At 42.4% G+C, this 25,270-nt stretch overlaps 1 protein-coding gene across 13 annotated transcripts in view; it reads right to left on the reverse strand.

Moving 5' to 3' along the window:
• The window catches only part of Dennd2b (DENN domain containing 2B), a 189,805-nt gene that overhangs the window by 104,268 nt on the left and 60,267 nt on the right, over positions 1 to 25,270 (reverse strand). For 6 of the 13 annotated variants that reach the window (XM_076563434.1, XM_076563435.1, XM_076563438.1 and 3 more), the window contains one exon: positions 2,738 to 2,826. The exons of 5 other annotated variants lie outside the window; for them this stretch is intronic. The gene's annotated coding sequence lies outside the window, so the exon portion shown is untranslated. Of the gene's footprint in view, positions 1 to 1,974; positions 2,452 to 2,737; positions 2,827 to 25,270 lie in introns of those variants that run through there. 2 more of the 13 variants (XM_006978569.4, XM_076563444.1) reach the window with 2 other exon arrangements.

Consider the following 25,270-nt stretch of genomic DNA (forward strand, 5'->3'; position numbering starts at 1 on the left):
GGGCCTGTCTTACAGACATTAAAATGTGTGATGCCACCACTGTGCAGAGTTGTGAACACTGGAAAAGAAAAAGGTCTTTTGGGACTCCTCTCTAAACTCAAGTATGAGTTGTGTAATCCACAGGAAGCTTTGTCTCTAAAGTGTCTCTGAAGGATCATTTGTGAGGCTCAAAGTCTACCGTGAGCATGATCCAAAGAAAGTACCTTTTCTTTCCTTAGACACCTCAGAGAAAACTTGTGAGGTTTTCCTCACTGTAATTTACAAATGCATCTGAGTAGAAGGTGCATTATAAATGAGGAAACCAGAAGAAAGAGGCAAAGTGACTTTCCAGAGAAGTCAAGCCAATCCTCAAGCTTCGTTCTCTATCACATTACATTATTTGTTGATTTGTTTACAACTAACTGCTTTCATGAAAAACATTCTATTTGCTTCCTCTCAACAGTACTATATAGTTATTATCATTATTTCTATCTCACAGCTAATAACCTGAAGTTTCTATTGGTTAAGGGACTTCCCAGCAAGCAGCAGAACCTCACAGGGTATCATTGGACTTAGACATCTGTTCTCACAACTCCACCTTTAATCCCAACCCACAGGCCATATTCCCCCAAGCAAAGAATCCCTCGAGTGTTGTAGAAGGAGCAATTAGCTTTGGAAGTAGCCTATCTGAGGTTCAGGGGCCATGCAGTTCAAATTGGCAAACCCTCAGGCCCCAATACTGATGCATACAGTGTTGCATACACAGACTCAGGCCACCAGAACCACAGTTAGAGCCAGTGCTTGTACTGGCAAGCTGACCCGAAGTTAATCAGAAGGTCCCCTTATTGTTTGCTAGGATACAAAAGGCACACTGTTCAGAAAGTTCAAGAAGGAAAAACCAAAGAGCCAGGAACAACAGCTGTTCCCTGGCCCCACTGAGAAACCAAAAGCTTCCACAAAGTTCCCTGAGGCCGGGAGTAAGCTGAAGATATAACATGGCTGAAGTGGAAGTACATCTCTTGAGGGGTTTCCTGCAGGGAGGGTCTGTAGCACTTACCCTCCCCCTAACATTACAGATGGTCCAGCTACTTCATCACCTATAAAATGACCTTTCTGGGAGGGTTTCCTTTCCTAGGCCATACTAAGTTCACCACATAACACTCCTTTCCACATCTGTAGGTCAGAACAAGTTTTTTTCTGAAACAAGGCATACATGATATGGACACTGTGTGCCGTGGGAGTCAGTTAAAATATGAACCAAAGTGATCACCCAGAAAAAGCATAGTCCCTCATGTTCCTAGTTCCTAGCAGCTGTGGTGCTCTGAAACATCTGAATTAGACAGATATTTGCAAGTCCCCAGACCCCAAGAAAGTTCCCTCTTCTACAACTCAAGAAAATCTGTAATGAGCATCATTAAAGGGAGGGGGCAGTTTCCTGTTTCTAAAGCTACTTCATAAAAGAGTGAAGGCTCCAGCTCAGACACTGCCTACTGCCATGATAATCTGTCTCTCTGTCCTGTTAACTGCTCCAGAGGGACTTGGAACGCAACACAGGCTCCTCACTGAGCTTCATTATTAGCTAGCTTGATTGCTGCTGTCACAGGTAAGACAGAGCAGCACGGAGACAAGGGGAGAGACAGCACCAAGCAGAACCAACCAAGCCGCTCAAAAGTTTCCACGTAAGAACTACAACAGTATTGGAGCGATGAGAACTCATTTTCCTACAAAAGAGCCTTCCTGTAAAAATATCCGGTGGCTTTGTGCTAAATAAAAGCAGAGTGGAGCCTAAACATCTACGATTCAGCCAGAGTGCGATTAGCTAGATTTGCAAAGTCAAGAAAATTGGCTGTTTCCCTCCTCCTCCCGAAGCTAATAAAATCCAACTGTTGGAGCATGACATCATTTTCGACCCCCAAAGCCTGAGTGAAGAGCACAGACACCAGCCTGCCACAAACAGCCCAAGACTCAGAGCAAGAGGCTCAGAGGTGCCCTTACCTGGTAGTCAGGGTGATTTCTTGCCCACTCCATTCTCAGCAGAGACTGGCTCACACACACCACAGTCGCTTAGGGAGCCCAGGGCCCCCCAGATCCACGGCTTAAGCTCCAGTACCTGCTGCGAGCTTCTCACAAGCTCCTTCCTCTGACCTTTCAAGACACTCCTTCCAGCCAAGTGAGCAGAGTTAGCACAGCTAGCCAGCCAGGCCGGTTGTCATGGAGACCTTGTCCTCTTAGGCTGTACACAGGCTTGCTCACTCAACTAGGTGCTCTCCCTCAACCCGGAACCCTGAGAGCGAGCTAGCACGCGCACGCATGTGCGTGCTCGTACTTACACATATTCCCTGAGTTCTAGATGGCCTTGAAACAGCACTGTCTCTTGATCAGCTCAGTTTATGCATGCATTCCACCCCTCCTACCTCCCTTTCAGTCAACCAGGAGCCCAGGACTGTTCCTGGGAACTTGCTTCAACAGCCCAGAGGGGAGAAGGGCGAGGACAGTGAGTGGACTTGTTTTCCTCCCCTCTAGAGTCTCAGTTTTTATAACTTGGAAGAATCCCTGCCAAGGGGGAGGGAGCTAGCTGAAGGCTTGGAGGGGAAGCAAGCTCTTCCTCTCAATCCTGAAGCAGTAGCTGAATGAGAAGGAGGGACCCTGATGCATGTTGCCTCAACTTGTTTGTTCGGCTTGGGATTTTCCGGCAGCAATTGGGGCGGAAACACCGCTCCCGTCCCAGAAGCTGGCCTGTACTGGCCTCTCAGGTTACCTTGTTGCCTGTTCAGGTGGTGGAGATGGCTTTAACCAGTATAGGGTCCCATGGTACTAGTGCCAGAGCCTAAGCAGTCTCTTGTCTTCCTGCAATGGAGAAGAAACAAACTAGATCAGGACTAGGAGGAACTCTGGGCAAGTCTATAGTCGCAGCCAGGGCATCAAACACAATGCAAACAAGCCTCCTCTATGCCCAACACAAGACCTGCAGCCCAAGTCCAAGTCTCCAGTGAGGAGCTGTACAAGTGCCAGCACAGTACCTGGGATACAGAAGGCCCCTTTAGTATCCCACCCCCCTCCCCAAGTATACTCTTGCTTGGACACTACTTAACACTGTCTTAGATAACTATTGTGTTTGATCCTCTTAACTGTTTGAAACACACTGGTCAGATAGGTTTGCTACCATTTTACAGATGGGATCATTGAGGCCCACAGAAATCAGATGCCTGACCCATGGTTATATGACTAGTCAGAAAAAGAACTAAGAGTACAGACCAGTCAAGGGTCTCCTAAGGTTATAGGCTTTATTATAAAGTACACTGAAACCTGATCTTGGAAACCAGCTAGTTTTCTGATAACTATATCATATTATGGGCTTCCAGGGGAAAATGGAGACTCTTCTGAGTCCTGGTAAGGTAAATCTGCCACCGTTCCAGCCTAAAGACTCAATGACAGAGAGCTTCTATGACATCCAGAATATCTGCTGCAAATCAGAGAGAAAATTCCCTGCCCTACCACCACATGCTACCTTACATCTTCCCAAAATAACCTCCCAAATCCTGGTTCATTTGTTATCTCTCCAACAAAGTAAGTCTGAAAAGTTAGGACTGGTATGATTATACTAATTCAAAACATTTTAAAGAATATCTAAAGCAAAGGTAAAATTATTTGCTACTGCCGGGCGGTGGTGGCACACGCCTTTAATCCCAGCACTCGGGAGGCAGAGGCAGGCGGATCTCTGTGAGTTCGAGGCCAGCCTGGGCTACCAAGTGAGCTCCAGGAAAGGTGCAAAGCTACGCTGAGAAACGCTGTCTCGAAAAACCAAAATAAATAAATAAATAAAATAAAATAAAATTATTTGCTACCATTTACTGAACCAGAAAAATAACAGATCCATAAACAGTATCCAAGCCTTTCAACTCTCCAGCATACATTAAGCAGAACAGTTGCCAAGAGCAGGAATCATAAGACCTCGGCAATATCTGACCTCATCACCAACTGGCCACCTGCCACTGAGCCAGCTTCCTGACCTTGTAGTTTCTACACATATATCTTATCACTGGGGTGGTGGGATGGGAGGTACCAAGATGCTATTCTCGCCAAAACACCTCAAATCTGGCACTCAGCTAAGAACTTCACTCATCCCCTGAACTGGTTGGTACCTCTCTGCCACCACATAGTAAATATATTTTCAAGTAGAATTATTTGGAAATGGTTAATGGATTGCATGTGGGAAGGCAAGGAGGATGGTGAGGATGAGGGCAATGACGCTCAAGGAGGACATTTTCCAATGTTGCTCCTCAAAATAATGCTAGGGAGGTCCTGATGGAATCCTTAATGTTCATCCCTTGTGATTTTGATTCACATTCAGTATACTACAAAATTCTCAAAACAAGGTTTTGGTTGACTTGTATATAAATCATAAATACATGCTGAAGATAATGTAGGAAACACGTCACAAAACCCAAGAAGAAATGGCAGGCTCCTACAGACCCTAAGTGGTCATGAGCCCTAGAGTCGCAAATTTTCAAAAGATAAGCATCACTAAATCTCAGCTCCTCTCTCCTCTTCCACACTACAAGCACCTCTCTGCTTTTCCTCTGAACCCAAAGAATGCATGCTTGCCTTGTCTCCAAACCCAGATGAGGCAAGCCTACCCTTTCTACAAAGAGATAAAATACAACTAAAATTTATTGGGACCCTACTCCATGCCAGGCATACTTTTAAACAGCTCTAGTCAGACTACCAAAACTGAAACAGAGTCAGTCACAAAGGTAATCCAAACTTTAAAAACCCTCTAAGACCAGACACACCACGCAAGCCATGCTCCCCCTAGTGGCACACTGGAGTTATAGAGGTTCTTTTGTGTCTTGCCCTCAGAAGGAAGAGACAAAGTTAGTGCCTGAATGTGGGGAGACCAGAACCCTTGCTTCAGTGATGCTGTCGCATATGAGCTCCTGGAATTGGACAGACGCAAGACCAACTAACTTCCTCTGCTGTCTCTGCAGGACTGGATCCAGATAGAGCCAGCCTGAATTTTCCTGAAGGAGGGGGATTTTACAGACCCACATTTTCCGCCAGGCGTGGTGGATCAGGCTTGTAATACCAGCTACTCAGGAGGCTAATGTAAGAAAACCACAATGTTAAAACCTGCCTGGGCTACAGAGCAAATCCAAGGCCAGTCTGGGCAATTCATTGAAATCTCATCTCAAAATAAAAAAAATAAGGGCTACAGGGCTGGGAGAGATGGATCAGTGGTTAAGACCTTTTGCAGAGAAACTAAGTTTGGTTCCCAGCACCCACGTGATGGCTTACAACCATGCACAACTACAGTTCTAGGAGATCTGATACCCTCTTCTGATATCTATGGGCACCAGGCACACATATTTTATACAAACATACACACAGGCAAAATGCTAATACTAATAATAAATGCTAATCCTAAAATAAAATAAATCTTTAAAAAAAATTAAAATAAGGGTCAGTGAGATGGTTCAGCAGGTAATGGCATTTCCCACCAAACCTAACAACCTAAGTTAAATCCCTGGAATCCATATGGTGGAAAGAGAGAACTGACTTCTGAAGTTGTCCTTTGACTTCCATATGCACATCATGACATGCACTTACCCATATACATACCCCCTACAAATAAAAAAATGCAATATTCCAACAAAATATAAATAAATAAATAAATAAATAAATAAATAAATAAATAAATAAGGAAGGAAGGAGGGAAAGAAAGAAGGAAGGAAGGAAGGAAGGAAGGAAGGAAGGAAGGAAGGAAGGAAGGAAAAAGAAGGAAAGAAAGAAAGAAAGAAAGAAAGAGAGAGAGAGAGAGAGAGAGAGAAAGAAAGAAAGAAAGAAAGAAAGAAAGAAAGAAAGAAAGAAAGAAAGAAAGAAAGAAAGAAAGAAAGAAAGAAAGAAAAAGTAAGTAAGTAAGTAAGTAAGTAAGTAAGTAAGTAAGTAAGTAAGTGAGAGTGTTTGGGAGAAAGACAGCACTGGCCAGACACACAAAAGGCTCTAGATTTAACCCTACCACTACAGGGAAAAAGAAAGAACCACAAGTTCACACATACTTGAGCTAGAAGCCTGGGAGACATCTCTAATCTCTTTCCCTTCCCACTGCAACCCATTTACCAACTCCAATAATTCTACTTAAAAATATATTTAATATCTGTCCTCCTTTTACTACCTATCCCACCTGTCTATTACCACAGAAACCTAACTACCCTAGCTAGCTTCAACTCTTGCCCTCACTGAAAATCATAAAAACTCAAACTCAGTTTCTCCATTGTCACTCAACAATCAACCAGCAACCCTCTGTTGCCAACTGGGTGGAGGTTTCTCCAAACATATCAAGCAAATCATCAGTCTAACAATAGATGCATGCTCTCCTGTGTGATTCTGACCCTGTTTTTGGGGGGCTACCCAAAACCCACGAAGCTCAGTCCTCAAGACTTCCTCTCTATCACTCTGGATACCAATTGCTGGGTTCAGATTGTTTTATCTGTGCTTCTGACAAAACATGTATAAATCTAAATCAGAATTTCCACAACTACATCCTTGGCTTTAATGAATTTGCTATTAATAGGTTGGCCCATAAAACTTCAGGAAACACTTAGACCTATTAGCTTATTATAAACAGTATTGCAGATGAAAGAGAAGCATAGAGCTGGGTATGGGGAATGCACAGGGCTTCCGAATCCTCTCTACAAATACGTGTTTAGCTCCACTACAGCTCTCAAAATGTAGTCCTCTGGAATTTCATGGAAGATTCAGCATATAAGCACAACAGATTGTATCATTCATCATTGGTAACCAACTTAACTTTCACCCCCATCTCTCTTCCTCAGGAGTAAGGGAGTAAGACTGAAAGTTACGATCTTCTAAACATAAGCAGTCTCCATCTTGAGGACATCCAGGAGCCCTCAGCCACCAAGCAAATATTTAAAAAAAAGACATATCCTGCTTTGGAGATTCCAAAGGATTTTAGGAGTTGTCTGCCAGGAAACAGGAGGAAGACCAAATATACATTCCATAGCATCATACCCTCACAAATCCATTCTCTACACAGCTGTTTGAACCCCCCTTTGACACAGGATCATGTCATTTCCTGCTTAACACACTTCAATGCTTCCCAGAGCACTTAGGATGAAATCTAGGTTCTTACCAAGACCTACAAGGACCTAGTATGATCCTTCTCTTCCCTCCTCTCAGCATACTTACTGCCCTTCCCCCTCTGAGCACAGGGTATTTTAGTTCACTAAAAATGTCAGATGTTTTTTCCAGGCTGTCTAGCTTAGCCTGGGACCCACTCCCAGTCTTTGCCCAGATGACTCTTATCTTGCTTCAAATTGACTCTCTCATCTCTTGACTTCTACAGTCCTCCAAGTATAAACACAGCTCCTTCAGCTCCTTGTACTTATCCTTCAAAGCACTCACTGGGATTTGTAATTATGCTTTTATGCAGTTATTTGCTTAATGTAAGAGCAGGAACCTTGATTATTCTCCTACTATAGTCCCTGTACTTGATAATGGGCCGAGCATAGAACAGGCTCTCAAAAAATAGCTGCAGAATGAATGTGTAAAAAACCTTCCTACAGGAAAAGGGACACCCAGAACAGCTATTCCATGTCACTGCATTTTTTCATAGACTTACAAATTATAATTACATTTCTTCTCCCTCATATGCCTTGCCTATGGGCTTAACCAAAAATTCCTGTCAAGTCTCCCTGTGGTTTGTTTCCCAGAACTTTCCTGGTAAGGTCACTCTCCTACGGATGCACTCTAGAGTTTTATAGCCTCTCTCATGACTAAAGTGCCCACTCACAGGCTCTCCACTATCACTATATCTTTCCCAAGCCAAGTAAGCTGCAGGAATGGTGCAGTTCTCCAGATGGCAATGTTCTCTGGGGTCAGCTTTATCCAGAGATGAAATACTATCTTCTCCCTTCCACTGTATAGTACAGGTTACTGTGCTGATAAAAATGTAATTTCTGAATATATGCAGCCAAGGATAACTATGAATGTGGCCCAACACAAAATCGTAAACTTACTTGAAACATGAAGGTTTTGATGTTATTGCTGCTGTTATTGTTTTTGAAATTTGACTGCACAATTCTCAAGCATGAACTTCGTAATCTAAAGTCATGTCAGGATTTCAAAACATTGGAAACTAAAAAATATGTATATGCACATGAATGTATAGATATATATGTATGTATGATTATAATTTGAAGACATATAATATGATTTTGAAGCAGGGAGTTCTGTCACTAGAAAAGAATTCATTGAAAATTGTTGTGTGGGGGTGGGGGACTTGGGTGCCTTTCCTTCCCACACTCACAAACTCCTACTGCCTTCAAGGCCCACCTCAAGGACACCTCCTTTGTGAAATGATTCTCTGTCTCTTGGCAGAATTTGTCTCTTCTGTGGCCCCACAGCAGCCCGGAGATGCCTGTCCTATGATGTATGTAGCACTTTATCGTCATGACTTGCACACCTGTCCCCACACAGGTGCAAGGACTTTAGCAGCTCACTCACTGTGGCAATCAACGTGTGAGGGATGAATGGAAAAACTGGGACTCATCAGATAAGCAAAAAGCAGCAGCTGTTCTCCACAGCAATAAATTTTAGATGGGCTTACCCTTTACAAAGAGAATACATATCCACCTATACTTTATAGAGGATATGATAACCAGAATCTAGACTGGGTAACTAAAAACATGTATGGCATTTTCTTATACCTCTCTATGCATTTGTTTTTACTTGTTTATTTTTAAAATTACTTATGAGTGTTTTGCATGCATATATGTCTGTGCACCATGTGTCTGTAGAGGCCAGAAGAAGTTATCAAATGTCCTGTGAGCTACCCTGTGAGCGCCAGGAATAGGATTCAAGTCCTCTGCAAGAGCAGCTAGTGCACTTAATCATTGAACCAATTCTCCAGCCACTATTTATATTTTCTTGTGGGTCAGTTCTCTTCTTCTATCATAAGAATCCTAGGGATTGAACTATGGTTATCAGACTTGGTGGCAAGCACCTTCATCTGTTAAGCCATCTTGCTAGCTCCAATATTTTCTTATCTCTTTAAAGACAGCGTGGCTGCAATTCCTTAATGCAGAGTCCTTAAAGGGCTTTATGTTCTTCCTTTTCTACTAATGAGTATCAGTGTGGAAGGCTAGGGGGCTGTAGCTGAATGGTAGTGTGCTGGCCTAGAATTTGTGAGGACCTGAGTTCAATTACCAGTATTAACAAAAGGAAAAAAGAAAAGCAAGAGACACTATAGGGAGGAAGGTAAAGGCAAAATCAGCTTGCTGGAAGATTCTGATGCAAGTCCCTATTTCCCAGAGGAATGCTGCTTTTCTTTCCATATAGTAAGCAAACTAGACTAGATATTCTCCAAGGATCCTACTAGGCACTCATGTGCTCATACTTGTATGTGCTCTATGTCTCTCTTCTCACTGTATATGTTCACATCAATTCGGGTATGTACAAGGGGAAACATGCAAGTGTGGGTAGCAGTCAGGGGTCATCAGGCTTCAATCACTGTGCTCTACCTACCTACTTACCTATCTACCTACCTACCTACCTACCTATTTTTGAGGCAGTCTTTCACTGAACTTGGAGTTCATTGATTCTGCTCCTTGTCTGGCTAACCAATGAGCTCAAGAGATCTACCTGTCTCGACCTCCCAGCACTGGGATTACCAATCTGTTGCTGCACTTCTACATGGATGTTGGGGAACTGAACTTGGCCCTCATGTGAACACAGCAAACACTTTATTAAGCCATCTCCCTATCCCTGAATGTTAGTTTAAATGTCTGCTGCAGCCACTCATCAACTCATCAATGCACTTTCTAAGGAAAGCAGCATAAACATTTCTCACTTTCAGGAAGTACAAATTCCCGCCCCCCCCCCCCCCCCCGCCATATGTGTAATTTCTTTTTCTTTTTTTTTTTCCCCAAGGGGTGGGTAGTACATATTCTATTCAACCCTTCAGTACAGCACCTGGAGTTCTTGGGTCATCTGCCTACAATCATACAGAAGACCATCACCAACGAAAATCAACCTTTCTTGGAAAGATAGAAGATTCATGCTTCCGGTCTACAGGAGGCTGGAGAGAGAAGGTGCCAAACGCAGAATGGAAAAATGAAGAAACAGACTGGGAAATGGCTGAAAGAAGAGTGAGGGTCTGTAGACACTCTCCTTGGCCATCACTCTCAAACAAAGCTGCCTTTACAGAACAGAGAGCTGAGCCAGGCAATGATAATGCATGACTTTAATCCCAGCACTTGGGAGGCAGAGGCAGGTAGACTCTGTGAGTTCAAAGCTAGCCTCATCTGCAGAGCAAGTTCCAGGACAGTCAAGGCTACACAGAGAAACCCTGTCTCTAAAAACAACAACAAAAGAACAGCTATCACCCGGAAATCTTTTTGGAAGGCAATCTGTCTACAGCAAACCAAACATGCTCTACTAGGGGCTTCAGATCAACAAAATAAATTACTCCCCAGGGATGGCAATTCCAGCCCTCCTCTGCCTAGAAGCCACATCTGGCAGAACCCTAGTATGCTGGTGACTAAGACACATATTTTGCTTGCACAGCCTTCTTAAGAAAACAGAAAAATGACTACTCTATGTTTAAGGCCTGCTTTTTCATATTAGGAAATTCTCCCACGTCCGTGTTCCTGCCCTAGTCCTCTAGCCATTCATTCTGCTTTACTCCAGCTTAAGACTCTGAACCACTAAAGTGTGGGACTCAGCTCATACAGATGTAGTGAAGCAGCTAGGACAGCTTTGTGTAGGGTTGAGCCCACCCTCCTCCAGTCTCTCCCCTCCACTATGTATACTGCCAGCTTTCCAGTCCTATGGAGTTCACCTCTCCTGGCTCACAACCCTCAACACAAATGAAGCTCCAGTTTTAGATCCTCAGAAGACAAAGAACACAGTGGCTTGATCCAGTCTCTTAGGCTAGATGTCACAATGCTCGTATACAAGTTAAGATGTCATATGAAAGCTCTCAAATCCCCAACCCCTGCTCCCTAAGTCTGAGCATTTTACCACTGAGCCATATAAATACAGGCTCAGGACCAGACAAGACAGGACCATGAAAGCAATATTCTAGACCCTCCTAATGATATCATTTTTCTATTCCAGAATGGGCTTTTCAGGCTGACTTAGCCTAGAACTGAGCTCAACCAAGATTGTAACTCATCATGACCAAGCTTCAGGGGGAAGTAGAATACGTGTGTGTGTGTGTGTGTGTGTGTGTGTGTGTGTGTGTGTGTATGTATTTATGGGTGTCTGTATGCATAAGGACAGGCACGCATGTAGAGGTCACAAGACAACCTTAGATGTTGGTCCTCACCTTCCACCTTGTTTGAGACAGTGTTGTTTGCCACTGCATATACCAGGCTAGCTGGGCCTCCAAGCTTCTGGCGTTTCTCCTGTCTTCACTTCTCATCTCACAATAAGAGCATTAGGATTAGAGGTGTGTACTACACCGCTGAGCTTTACATGGGTTCTGGGGATCTGAACTCAGATCCTCGTGCTTACATGCCAAGTGCTTTACTCATTGAGCCTTCTTAGTCTTTAAATGCATTCTTAACCAACAAAGCATATAGAACCTGGGAAAGAAGTGCTCCCCAAAATAATTATCTGGACAAAGCTATGGAAATGTAACCCCACACTGCCACATTCTCTATCCTATCTTGCTGAGTTTCCTAGCTGCACTGGATTCTCAACTCAGTACTGTTGGGACCAATGGCAACTGTGTCTCACTGCCTTGTGTTTTAGTGCACTGCTCGGCTTCATTCTCCCAACAGCTCCTAGTACTCTTTAGAACAAAAACAATACCTTAACTCCCAATCCCAGCTTCAAAAATGTCAGTCTCTTGCCAGTAACCTGCCTCCTTGATTGCAAATGCTAGAAGACACTCTCAACAAGGACCTGGGAAAGAATTTAAAATCATAAGTCAGTCGCATAGTCTCTATCCCTGTGAAGAGATCTAGATATGGACTAGACTACCATGACAGCCTCTACAATCTTCCATTTAGAACTTGGTAGGCAGGCAAGTTAAAAGACCCACTTACTTTCTGGATTTGACTTTTGAGTTCCATTACTTTCTTTCCTCCCACAAAGCTATGGTTCATTTTTTCACATTTTTAATTATATATAAGCTCTTCTGAAAAAGACCACCTCTTACTCATTTTTGAATGCTTGTGTTTACTCTGCATGTAGAAAGTTCTCAAGATTTGGTTCCTAGTATACATGTCAGCTCACAACTCTCTTCAACACCAGGTCAAGGGCATCTGACACTCTCTTCTAGAACTCCTCAGGTACTACATACATTCAGGCAAACAAATATATAAAATGAAAATAAATAAGTCTGGCAAGGTAGCATACACCTTTAATTCTAGCACTTGGAAGGCAGAGGAAGGCAGATCTCTCTGAGTTTAAAGCCAGCCTGGTCTACATGGTGAGTTCCAGACCAGCCAGGAATATAAATCATTTTAAAGGAAAGAAAAGTGGCCTGCATACATTATATATATGATATATACTACAGCATACAAATTGTACACATATCCAAACACACACATACCAAAGAATTCTAGAAACAAAATTCATATGGACTTTAATCTCTCTTGTGAATAAAACAGAAATATACAGATGCACAGGCAGCTGATAGACTGGTAACTCAGAACAGCTGAGCCTGAGAAGGACTACAAATGGGTATGTATCAACCAGGAAGAGTTCTAAACTCTTATAAGTTTGAACACTCCTAACAGCTTTATCATGTGTATTAGTCTGCATGTACTGAAACATCCTTGCACCCAGGGATAACCCCATTTAATTACTGTGTATGGTCCTTCTCACAAGCTACTAAATTCAATTTGCTAGTACTTTACTGAGAACTTCTGCATCTATGCTCATCAGGAATTTGGCCTGTAATATTCTTTTCTCTTCTTGTTCTAGATCTCATCACACTCATCATTTTAAATGAATGATTTAGACAAGATAATGTGTGTGTGTGTGTGTGTGTGTGTGCGTGTGTAAGTACATAGGAAAAATAATATACTAAAGATAGTTTTAAAAAATCCTCCATAAACTAATTACAGGTTATATATAATAGGAAGAAATAGATAATGTGTAATTTTATTCTTCTACTTTATAAAAACTTGTAGCTGAGCATGATGGTGCACACCTGTAAAGCAGGTACTCATGGCAGAGGCAGGAGGATTAAGAAGTTCAGGTCATCCTCAGGTACAAACTGAGTTTGAGACCAGTCTCTCTCTGTGTTATATGAGACCCTATCTAAAAAAGGGAAAAAACTTTTTAACTCACATGACAGCAAGATGAAGATGGTATAAATAAAAAGACAAAAAAACGTTTAACAGAAGTCAACTGATGAGTTGGAGTTTAAATGGCTAAAATATAGGAACCAGATTAAATGAAATCCAGGATCCAGCCAATGCAAGAGTTTCTCAGGGCTGGGGATGTAATTCAGTGGTAGAGTGTTTGGTTAGCACACATAAGGCCTTGGGTTTGATCACCAAACAACAACAATAAAACAAACAAACAAAATGTTTCAAGAGCTGGGCCTAGGCCTGGTAGTGTACACTACAATCCAGCACTTGGAAGGAAGGCTGAGACAGTTTCTCAAGGCCTAGACCAGCCTGGGTTACATTATGACCATATTAAAAAAAAAAATGTTTCTATGCTGTCAAGGCACAAGTAGGAAACTGATTCCCCAAAACTGTTATCTGATCTCCATAGACAGGCAGTAGCACAGTGTGCATGCACACATACATGCATACACATACACACATTTCTCTTTTTTTATGTGTATGAGTGTTTTGCCTACATGTATATCTGCAAACACTTGCATGTCTGATACCTTTGGAGGCCAGAAGAGGGTGTTGGATCCCTTAGGACTGTTATTACAGATGGTTGTGAGCTGTCATGTAAACTGAATCAGGGCCCTCTAAAAATGCAGCCAGCGCTCTTAACTGCTATGCCATCTCTCTGGCCCCCAAGAAGTGTAAATTTTAAAAAGTGCTTCTAAGAGACACCATATTTTGTTCTTAGAGATAAATGGAATTTTGAATAACCTATGGGCAAGTATATAAAGAAGGAGAAAATCAAGATAGCAGAGCCCCTCACACTGAGAGGTACAATCATATGTCTGGCTTAAGAGTTGTGAATCCTGAAAAGCAAGAAGGCAGAGAACCTTCTTCTGTCCCTGAGCAGTTGTCTCAGGAGAAACTCAAAGCACAGTGATATAAAAACCTCTTCCAGAAAGCAGGGACAGCTGAGCCCTGCCTGTTGGGTTGACTGTCCCTTGGCTACTCCCATGCTTCCTAATTGGGGCTCTGACCTTCCAAACTTTATCAAGGGCACTGAGCTGTTCAAGAATCTGAACAATTCATACCACTGTCTCTTCAAACAATGGTTCACCATGGTGTGAATCACAAAGTGGTACTTTTTAACTATCAGAATGAATTCTTGTGGATCTTTAACCTTCTATACTAAGCTGTCATCTGACAGCTGTCTGTGAGCAAGGACTGGGGTTTGAATGTGGTGTCTAAAACATTAGATGGCTGGAATTTGGGGCTGCAGCCTCTTCAGGCATTGTCTGGATATGTACAAACCAACTTATCTCCCAGGAGCAGAGTGCAAAATGCTTGTGAAGATTTAGAAAGAGAGGGGCTGGAGAGATGGCTCAGAGGTTAAGAGCACTGATTGCTCTTCCAGAGAACCTTGGTTCAATTCCCAGCACCTACACGGCAGCTCACAACTGTCTATAACTATAGTTCCTGACACCCTTACACAGGCATACACATACAGGCAAAACACCAATACACATAAAAAAATTAATACTAAAAAAAATAATAATAAAAAAGATTCAGGAAGAGATAGGAGCAAAAGGCACCTCAAAGGCCAGTTCTATTCCTTGGAAAATAGACAGCCCTGGTTTCTAGACAAATGCTGTACTAATTAAATGCCACTGTACTATAGTAGAAAATGATAGGTTTTATTTTTTACTTTTGTTCTTGTTGTTTTGAGACAGTGTCTTCACTGTGTAAACCTGGCTGCTCTGGAACTCTTTAGGTAGACCAAGCTGGCCTCAAACTTACAGAGATCCACCTGCCTCACAAGTACTAGAATTAAAGCACACCCAGCTCCAAAGATGATGTTTTTAAAGCCATTCATCCCCTCATCTCAAAGTTAGAAACCTAGAACTTTCTCAGCAAAAATTAGCTCTTATCAATGCAGGTACTGAATATATTCTACTTTTATTTTATTTTTTATTCTTATTTATATGTATGTGTCTGTATCTGTATGTATGAATATGCAAGCATTTATGTTGGTGCCTGCTAAGATCAGAAGTGTCATATCCCCTGGAGCTAGAGTTATAGGCAGTTTTCAACTACCTGACAGGGGTTCTGGGAACTGATTTGTTCCTCTGGAAGAGCAGCAAGCACTCTTAACCACTGAGCCATCTCTTTGGCCCCATATATTCTATTTTTGAACACAGAGCAGAACTAGTTTGTCTTTGTATAAAAGACACCCACAAATATGTCTGCTTACTTAGCGTTCAACACAGAGGTACCTATGCAACAGAAGAAAAAAAAATGAGATTCCAGGATGCAAGGAAAGGAAAATGGATGACATGATGAGAGAAGAAAAAATGGGTGTGGAAGCAGAGGAAGGCGGAGAAACTAGCACAAGATTCTGAAGTACAGAAACAGGTGGAAACTTGTTTGGCTGTCAGAACGGCAAATTTGGGGGAATTCCTAGGCATTACTCCCAGAGGTGAAAGAACATACATGAGTACCACATGGACTACTTGGAGGTTAAGAAAGGGTTCAGAAAGCCTTCACTGCCTCAGTGTTTGAGGTTTCTTTCTTTCGGAACACAATTGCTGTGCCCAGCACATCAGATGCCACACAAGACTTCCCTGTCCTATGCCACATCACTCCATAGCATACACATGAGTCATTGGCTCACTTCAAACCACACCAGACAAGGAAGTCAACCATTTTGGTCCCAATGGTGATAAAAGACTACAGATAATATCAACACAGATAACATCTGCTGTCAGTAATGCATGATACATGTCTTCCAAGGAAAAGGTCACAGGGCCTGAGGAAGAAAGCATATTCATGAAAATTCAGCAAGGTTAAGTAAGGCTTGACTCTGTGCACACCCAAGAGTTACCAGATGACCACACCACGGCTTTAATTAAATTATGTTCTCTTCTAGATTCTAGGCTTCTCTGAACAAAGCCAGCAGATACAGAGCCAGCAACAATCTGAGGATCAGAGACCCAGAAGGAACTGGAAAAGCTGGCAGAGGCAAGGATGGAGACTTGCAGTTGGGAATCTGGAGGCCTGAAGAGGTTTCAGGGGTTTGTTGTTGTTGTTGTTGTTGTTTGAATGAGACTATCCCACCTATTTGAACTTACCCAAGAAAGGCTTGAGATAGCTCAACTACATTGACTTCATCTGCTCTTCTGAAGTACAGAAGAGATAGATCATACCTTCCAGATAAGACCCACCCAACAAACTTACCTTCCTTCCTTCCTTCCTTCCTTCACACCTATATAATCCATTTCCCTTCCATAAATCTCTAGGACACCAGACTAAATTGGAAGGAAATTAGAAAAACTGAGACAGACAACAGCAATATAGTCTAGAAGAGATAAAGAGGAAAAAGAAAGTAACATGATACAGAACTTGAGACAGATACCAAGGACAAGGTCATTCTAACTAAACTAAATATTGTAGTTATCCCCCTTGAGAAACTTTGGAACTGGGTCAGAAACTGAAAGCAAATGACATACCAGATGGACTGAGAACCTAGATGGAGCACAAAGAACCTCGCTTCAGCCTGGTGTCTTTAATCTCTCTCCTAGTAGAAACTGATCATACAGCTGTCTTCACAGACCTTCAGCAGCATGACTCAGTAATTATGGTTGTGTATTAGACATGTAAGAGCTAGCACTCAATGCCCCCAAAGCAGAGAAGAACAGATTTCCTAAACTGCAGAACACTCTAGGATTCACTCCCTTCTCTCTCAACATGTTTAGCATGTTTAGCAAGTTATTTTATGAAGAGTATCTGTCCTCTCCAGAATGTCCCTACTTTCTTCTACCAGAAAGATTTCCAGGGGTTGGAGATTGCTTGGCAGCTAAGGATACCTACATTGGGTAGTTCACAACCACCTCTAACTCCAGCTCCAGGGGATCCAATGGCCTCTTCTGGCCTCCATGGACACCCACACATATACACACATACCCATATACATAATTTAAACAAGATTTCCAAATGATTCCACTTTTGCTGCCTCACTTCCCATCTCTTATGTACCAATGCCAAACCCATAGAGTGAAATTCTTAGCTCTACCCTATTAAACATATTGCTTCAGGGCAGCTCGTCACAGTGACACTTGGATAGATATTATGTTCTCTCTATGTGCTCTCCACATGCATAACAAATACATTCCACCCCTCTTTTGCTTATAAAGTAAATCCAACTTTCAAAGACCAGGAAGAATCAAACCCTTCCTCTTTCAAGAAAGCTTTCCTATGGTTTTAAGACACAACAGACTTGTTCCACAACTGCAAGATATTTGCAGTTAACAGCTTGAATATTCTTTAACAACTATCGTCTCTCTGGATAGATAATAAATTCCCTCTTGCCAAAATTTAAGCTTTATATAGTATCTACATTACACTGTTGGTTAAGCTGAGAAAGTCAGCAAATGCTTGACCACTTAAAGACTGTGCTACAAGGTCTTGCTTTTCTCTTTCCACACTTCACCATCAACAATGATGATGCTGGAAGCACAGAGGGAGGAGGGACATGGGCTTCATGTTATCCTGATCTTGAAGTATTTTCTTACCCTTTCCTTCCCACTTTCACCCACTCTTGGGAGGAAAGGCCCCATTTAAATTGGCTTAAAATGACTGCTCTAGATGGAGCCAAAGCACTCCAAGTGATGTGCAGACAGTTATACCTAACTCCATTCTTAACATCCTGATGGGCCTACTTGATAGTGACAGATGCTCACATTACCTGACCATGTTGGGAAATAAAGGGAAGAAAGCGATGAGAAGAAAAGCCAAGACTAGTAGGAGTCTTCCAATACACATTTCAGATGGAGGCGCTGAGCTAGTTCTGTTTCAAATTAAGCCCCTTCCTCAAGGTCTGTTTCAAATTAAGCCCCTTACTATAAGGTTTCATGTAGCTTAGGATGACCTCAGACTCACTATAAAGCTGAGGTTGACCTTGAACTTCTGATCCTCCTGCTTCCACTTTCCCAGTACTGAGATTACAGGCATACACAACTAGGCCTGGTTTATCCAAGTACTGGGGATCCAACCTAGGGCTTCATACATGCTAGGCAAGAACTCTACTAACTGAGATACACCACTAAACACTCCCATCTTTTAAAAAGTTAATTTATTCATTTTATTCATGTGTGTTTTGCTTACATGTATGTATGTGCAACACATGTGTGGTTGGTGCTGGCAGAGATCAGAAGAGGCCAACGGGATCTCCTGGAACTGTAGTTACAATTGGTTGTGAACCACCATGTGGGTGCTAGGAATCAAACCTAGGTCCTCAGCAAGTGTTCTTATCTACTGATCCATCCTTCTAGTTCTTATTTTTTAAGACAAGGTCTTCTTAGGTAGGTCATGCTGGTCTAGAACTTGATGCTATTTTGACCAGATAGCGTTGGACTCACAATTCTCCTACCTGATCACCATTAAGTGCTGCCTTATAGGCATGCACCACCACACCTGGGTGTATCACTTGCTTTTTAAATTCCGAAGATGTAGGACATGTGTGAAAAGAAGTATGTACTTTACAAAGACAAGAAACCATCATAGGCCAAGTCAGCAAGGACTGGAAGCTACCAAGAAGGTTCTCATCATTAAGGAAGCCAAAAAGCTGGGAACCAGACTCAGGCTGACCAGTCTACTCTCAAACCTAATAGCTCTGCTCCATGATACTCTGCCAAGACTTCCCTTACAAGCCAGAATCATACAGGTATATGGTGGGTACAGAACAAGAAGTTGATCCCAGGCAAAGGATCAACTCTATTCCCAGAGGGATGCATTCCTGGCCATCATACCCAAGGCACTCAGTAGTGTAGGCACAAGCAGGCATTCCCAAACCCACCTCCCTACTGTTTCTGGCCTCAGTACACTCTGGGACACATCCCCATTTCCCCACTCTCCACAACCAGCATCCACCATTCTCTCTAGATTAACTACCCTTTCCAGTTCTTTAGAAGGGCTCATCTCCACTCTCCACATTCAGGCTCACCCCTCAAGTTATTCATGCTTTTAATACCCTTCCGACTTTACAGGAGCAAATGCTGCTGCTCTCCAAAGGTTTTGAACACAAATCAAGATGGCACCTGCTTGCAAGGGAAGGGGATATTTATAAAAAAATTTTTAGAATGCCAACATTGATTAATGAGACATCAGTTATGTGATCATAAAAAGATCACAGGAGATTGAACATTGCCCTTTCTCTCCACCCGAATCCTTTCAGAATGACAGGGAAAAAAATCAAGCAAGTTGGGAATGTTTTAAAATTAAAACTAAACCCTAGTATGATGACATACTCCTCTAATCCCAGCACTCAGGAAGCTAATGCAGGAAGATCACAAGTTTGAATACAACCTGGGCTACTTAGTGAGACCCTCTCCCCAAAAGAAGAATCAATACTATACCTCCATGAAAATAGTTCCAAGCTCCAGAATTAGAAGAAAAGGCCATTCTACCTTCAACAGTTCCAGTCCCCTTCAGTAGTTAGTCTCCACAGATGTTTTAACATTCACAGAAGCAGGAAGCAACAGTATCCACACAGTCCCGAGGCAGAGTTAGGCAGAAAGGAATGCAGATAGTTTCGGAGAAGTGCATGAACAAGGAGGAAACCACAGCTTACCCACAGCTTCCCAAGTCCAGAAGTGTTGGCAATGGGCTTACAACAAGCACTTTAGTACCTCAGAGGCTGTGATGGAAAGTTCCTCATCTGAATGACCAATGGAAGAGAAGAAAGACATCCAGACAGAATACACCTGAGCTTCTCCCTAGTGCCTTTTGAGTGAGCAGTGGCCATACTTGAATGTGAGCCAAGGGAAATGGGTGGAATCAGAGGGAGATCCCAACATCTGACAGGCAAACAAAGCTGGTAAGTAGTTAGGCTTTGCTGGTTCCACCTCTTCTGGCCTCTATTGCCTCAGCTGTTATAATGCTTCTTGGAGTCCTAGTGCTTAGCTGTAGGCTTCCCGGGAATCCCCACTATTGTACCTAGAAGTCTGTCTGCACTAGTGGTCAGCAAGGCTCAATAGAAAGACCATCCTGCAGACATGCCTTTCCCAATTGTTACCCAGTATGGCCCTAAGAGGCTCTATTGGAAGACAAACATGGGGGCAGAAGCACAACACAGAAGTCATTAACTGTGCTTTCCTCTTCTGTGTTGATTATCTATATAAGCCACTGAATAATATTAATGTATAAATGATTTAAATCAGGGCTAGGGAGATGGCTTAGTTGATAAAGTACTTGCTACTCTAGCTTGAGCACCCAAGTTCATATATCCAGCACCCATGTAAAAAACAGGGCACAGTAGCACGTGTCTATGACTCCAGAGCTGGGAGGCAGAGATGGAGGATCCTGGGAGCTCACTGGCCAGTGTAGCCGAATCAGTATGCTCCAGGGTCAATAAGAGACCTTATCTCAAAAAATTAGGTGGTGAGCGACTGAGAAAAACACCAAATACCAACCTTTAGCCTCCAGGCACACATGTGCACATGTGCCCAGACCTCCCCACACAGAGAGAATTAGATTTAAAAAAAAAAATGAATCAAATCTAAGACTGCTCTCCTTTCCTGGGAAAAGGCAATTCCTAATACGGATTCCAGACAACACTTTCCCTTCATACTTCATATAAGATATTCATATCACAAGGTTAGGCAGATCTTAACATCATCACAAAAAGCACACAAGATCACACTAGTCTGTTCAGTTCTCAGAAGTTTGTACTCACCACCGAAATTTCCATTTCAGGTCCCATGGAGATAACAGGAAGCAGAATTAGACAAAGCTTTTTCCAGACAGAGGCCTTGATGGCTGACAGAACTAGGAGTGGCTCCAGACACCACATATGCAGGAAGGTGGCTAAGGCCTGGAATCTCCCCTTCCTGCAGCACCAGCAAACTAGCTGGCGTCATCTCTCTGGATGACACAGGTTTGCCTTCTGGGCTCTGGGATTCCACCCATCCTCACCTCAAATCCGCACAGCAGAGATCTGCAGCTGGCTGTTCAGTCTCTAACCTGTTGCAAATGGAGCCTTTTGACTGAAGGACTTGTGACTGAGTGGAGGCGTAAGTTTCACCCTGGCCTCTAACCACAGATTTTTACTCACAATCCTAGCCCCAAATACATGCTGCTTTTCCTCAGAGACAAAGCTACAGAAGAATTCAAAAAGAACATCCTGAGCCCCACAGAAAGAATGAAGAAAAATAAATCAGCCATGTTGTACTTCTCTGGAACAACAGATAGGACACAGGCCAATCCCCAGGCAGGAACATCTGGACAAACTTTCTCATCCTAACAGGAAGTTTTGGTCACCTGAAGCCCAGTACAGTTTGGAATCTTATTCAAAAGCAGTTTTCTTTTCCCGAATTTTCACTCCACAAGGAGATGCTGCAGGTTATACATAGGGCACCAGGTCATCTTCAGTTTGCCTATGTGAGCAACATGTATACTGTGTAGATAATGCACTCAGCTTCAGACTGGGAGCTTTGCATTTAAGCACTGATTATCTCCTAGTCAAAAATAGGAGGGGATAAGTTTATTCTCTCCACTAAGCATGTCTGAAGAACATTATCTTACCATAATCAGATCACAATTTTCAAAGAGGAACTTTTAGCTAAAGCTTGTCCTAACAAGACACATGGAGAGAAGAAGAGCTTAAGAAAATTAAGCATAGCTAACTCTATCACCTCTAGCCTAGAGACTCTGCCTCAGAGGAAAGGTCAAGCTTCCCTTATCTTGTTCTCAGAATCCTTTGGAAGTACTTTTCTTCCTCTCTGAACAACAGGAATAGAGTCAAGAGAGTGAAGCATGGCAGTGTATGCCTATAATCCCAGCATTCAGAAGATGGAGGTAAGAGTATCAGAAGTTCAAGGTCAGCCAAATAGGAAGCCAGCATGAAACTCAAAAATTTTTAAATTAATTTAAAAAATAAAAATAAAAGATGGTCTGCTGTGGAATAATCCTTTTGTACACTGTAAATATGTATTACTCTCATTGGTTTAATAAAGAGCCAGCTGGCAAATAGCTAGGCAGGAAGAGGTTAAGCAGGAGAGCCAAACTGAGAGAATGCCGACAAGGAGGGCAGATTCACCAGCCAGATGCAGAGGAAATAGGAGATGAACAAGCAGTGCTGAAAAAAGGTACCACCACATGGTACAGTGTAGATAAGAATTACGGGTTAATTTAAGTTGTAAGAGCTAGTTAGTAACAAGCCTCAGTTATTGGCCAAGCATTTATAACTAATAATAAGTCTCTGTGTGGTTATTTGGGAGTTAGCAGGTGGGACATAAAAGTCCATTTATAATGGACATTTGCAGGGATTTTTCAAGGGTATTCTACAGGGCAACACTAATGTATTAGTACTTCACACCATCTAATTTTTTTTTTTCTTTTTCTTTTAAAACAGGGTTTCTCTACACAGTCCTGGCTGTCTTGGAACTCACTCTGTAGACCTGGCTGGCCTCAAACTCATAGAGATCCACCTGCCTCTGCCTCTCAAGTAATATGATTAACGGCATGCACCACCACACTGAGCTACCATCTAATTTTTTTTAATTGTTAACTATGTTCCTGTGCGTGAGTATGTACACATCAGCATAGGTACCTGCAGAGATCAGAGGTCTTGGATCCCTTGGAGTTAGAGCCATCCAACATGGGTTCTGGGAACCACACTTTAGTCCTCTGAAAAATCAGGTTTTATTCTTAACTGCTAATCTACTTCTCCTGCCCCACACCATCTAATTTTAAGTATCTTTTTAATTTTTGAGAACTTCACACACGGGAACTGTATTTATATCATTTCCATCCCTTCTCCCCACTCCAACTCCTCCTATGTCTCCTCACTACATCTCATATTCATAACCTCCTCTTCTTTAGTTATTCTCGCTCATAAAATAACCTATCAGCGGCTCATCCCTGAAGAGGACTGATTCTCCTTCTCTCAGAAGCCATTAATTACCTGTAGGTCTTCATCTAGAGGTAGAGCCTTGTGAGATTTCCCTCATCCACATTGGCACGTCAACTGATGGGGTGTCATTGTGCTGGTCTTGGTGGCCACCATATTGAAATTTCATGAGTGCAGCTTACCTGTTATTCATTCATTTGACTATATATAGATATACAAATATATCCACTGTACATAGCTTTGGGTCTCATAAAATCTATTTCTTTCAAGTATATTATACATTTGACCATATTAACCTCCTACCTTCCCCATTCTTCCTCTTCCCTATCCCCCTTCTACTAGTCTCCTTTCTTCCCCTAGTAGCTTTTCTATTTCCATGTTATATCTATGTTTTATGCATCTATAAAAATATTTATAGGATCCACAAATGTGAGAAAGCATGAAGTATTTGTCTTTCTAAGTTTGGCTTTATTTCACTTAATATGACACTCTCTAGTTGTATCCATTTTCCAGCAAATGACATAATTTCATTCTTCTTTATGGTACACACTGTCTAATTTCATTCCCAAGAAAAATGTCTTTCTTTTCAGAAGTGTTCCTGGTATAATGCTTATCAGCCAGAATTAGAATAATCATAATGATAATCAAAGAGGAATAGACAAGGAAGATCTTTCCTGAAATAACTAAACAAAATAGGTAGATAAGAAATCAAAGGAAAGAGCAGAACTAAAGACAACATAAATAGGGGTTGGAGACATGGCTTGGTGGCTAAGAACACTGGATGCTCTTCCAGAGGATCAGGGTTCAATTCCCAGCCCTACATGATGGTTCACAACCATCTGTAACTCCAGTCCCAGAGATCTGATACCCTCTTCTGACTTCTGAGAGCATCAGGCACACACTTAACTGTAGCTAGAGAGTTTTCTCTCCAGGTCCCACCAAGCCCCAGCAGTCTGACAGCCCACTTATAAAATAAACAACAGAGGCTTATATTATTTAAACTGTTTAACCTAATGACTCAGGCTTCTTGTTAACTGTTCTTATATCTTAAATTAACCCATTTCTATTAATCTATACTTTGCCACGTGGCTTGTGGCTTACCAGTACCTTACATCTTCCTTGTCATGGCAGCGGCTGGCAGTGTCTCCCCTCTGCCTTCCTGTTCTCTCAATTCTCCTCTGTTAGTCCCACCTATACTTCCTGCCTGGCTACTGGCCAACCAGTGTTTTATTTATTAACCAATCAGAGCAACACATTTGACAGACAGAACATCCCATAGCACATAATAAGTACACAGACATACATATAGGCAAAACACCCATACCTCCCTCCCCGCAAAAAAGATGTGAGTAGGGGATTTGAAAAATAAATACTGAATTACCTATGGCTGATGAGTTAGCAGATTCACAGGTACCTAAAACAGGACTAGCCACAAGGAACATCTGGCATTACATGACATTTGCCAGTTGGGTCATTGACACAAAACAACTTAAGACTAAATGGAATGGGGCAAAGTACCATGTGCCAGACAGGCTCACAGCCTCTTATCAAGGCCCAAGTCAAACTGTTATTTCAACCAGATGTTGTCAGTCTTCACAATGAACACATCTACAGAACCCATATTAGCATTTGCTTCCTAGTCCCCTAGAGCTGGCTACTCCCTAAAGAAAATGATCAATGTCAACTATTCCTAACAGTTCCAATATACCAGAAGGTATCGTCATTGGTGAGGTAGGGTCAGGATGGAATCAGGGCTTGTAGAATACAAAAGTAAATAAATAGAGTGCAATGAGCACTGTGGTGACTGTCCTAGGGAAAAGGAGCATCTGGAAAGTATACAGAGTCCAGTAAGTGCTCTTTTCTCCAGAACTAGTCTACCAAATGCTGTGAATATTGCTCTGTATAAATAAAATGCTGATTGGCCAGTAGCCAGGCAGGAAGTATAGGCGGGACAAGCAGAGAAGAGAATTCTGGGAAGTGGAAGGCTGAGGCAGAGAGAGACACTGCTAGCCGCCATGAGAAGATGTAAGATACCGGTAAGCCACTAGCCACGTGGCAAGGTATAGAT

Source organism: Peromyscus maniculatus, chromosome 1 (assembly GCF_049852395.1).
Source record: "Peromyscus maniculatus bairdii isolate BWxNUB_F1_BW_parent chromosome 1, HU_Pman_BW_mat_3.1, whole genome shotgun sequence".
NCBI lineage: Eukaryota > Metazoa > Chordata > Mammalia > Rodentia > Cricetidae > Peromyscus > Peromyscus maniculatus.